Consider the following 518-nt stretch of genomic DNA (forward strand, 5'->3'; position numbering starts at 1 on the left):
AGGAATGCCTGACACCCACCTGCCAAAGAAAATCTTCTATGGTGAACTGTCAAATGGAGTATGCTTTTGCAGCACACCAAAGAAGTGGTACGAAGATACCCTAAAGGTGTCCCTAAAGTGTTTTGGCATTGACTTGGAGTCATGGGAGCATATCACTCATGACCATCCATCTTGGAGGTCATCAATCCAGAACAGAGCACTGGCCTTTGAACAGCAATGCATGGCAGAGGCAATGAAGAACCACGTAGCCTGGAAAATAAAAACCTCTCATACCCAGTCCTCATTGCTTTCCTGCCCCTTCTGCAGCAGATTGTTCAAAGCAAAGATCACACTTATAAGTCACCTACATACCCATGTGACCTAGCCTCCACCCTCTCCTTTCTGTTTCCTCTCTATTTCTCTTTTTTCCTTTATTTCCCCTCCTTTTCTCTTCATTCCCTCCCTATTTCTTTCCCATTTATTTTCTCTCTCCCCCCTCCCCCCCCCCCCCCCCCATTTGGCTTCTTTGCCCCCGAAGG

This window comes from Alligator sinensis, unplaced genomic scaffold, assembly GCF_000455745.1.
Source record: "Alligator sinensis unplaced genomic scaffold, ASM45574v1 scaffold46_1, whole genome shotgun sequence".
Classification (NCBI taxonomy): domain Eukaryota; kingdom Metazoa; phylum Chordata; order Crocodylia; family Alligatoridae; genus Alligator; species Alligator sinensis.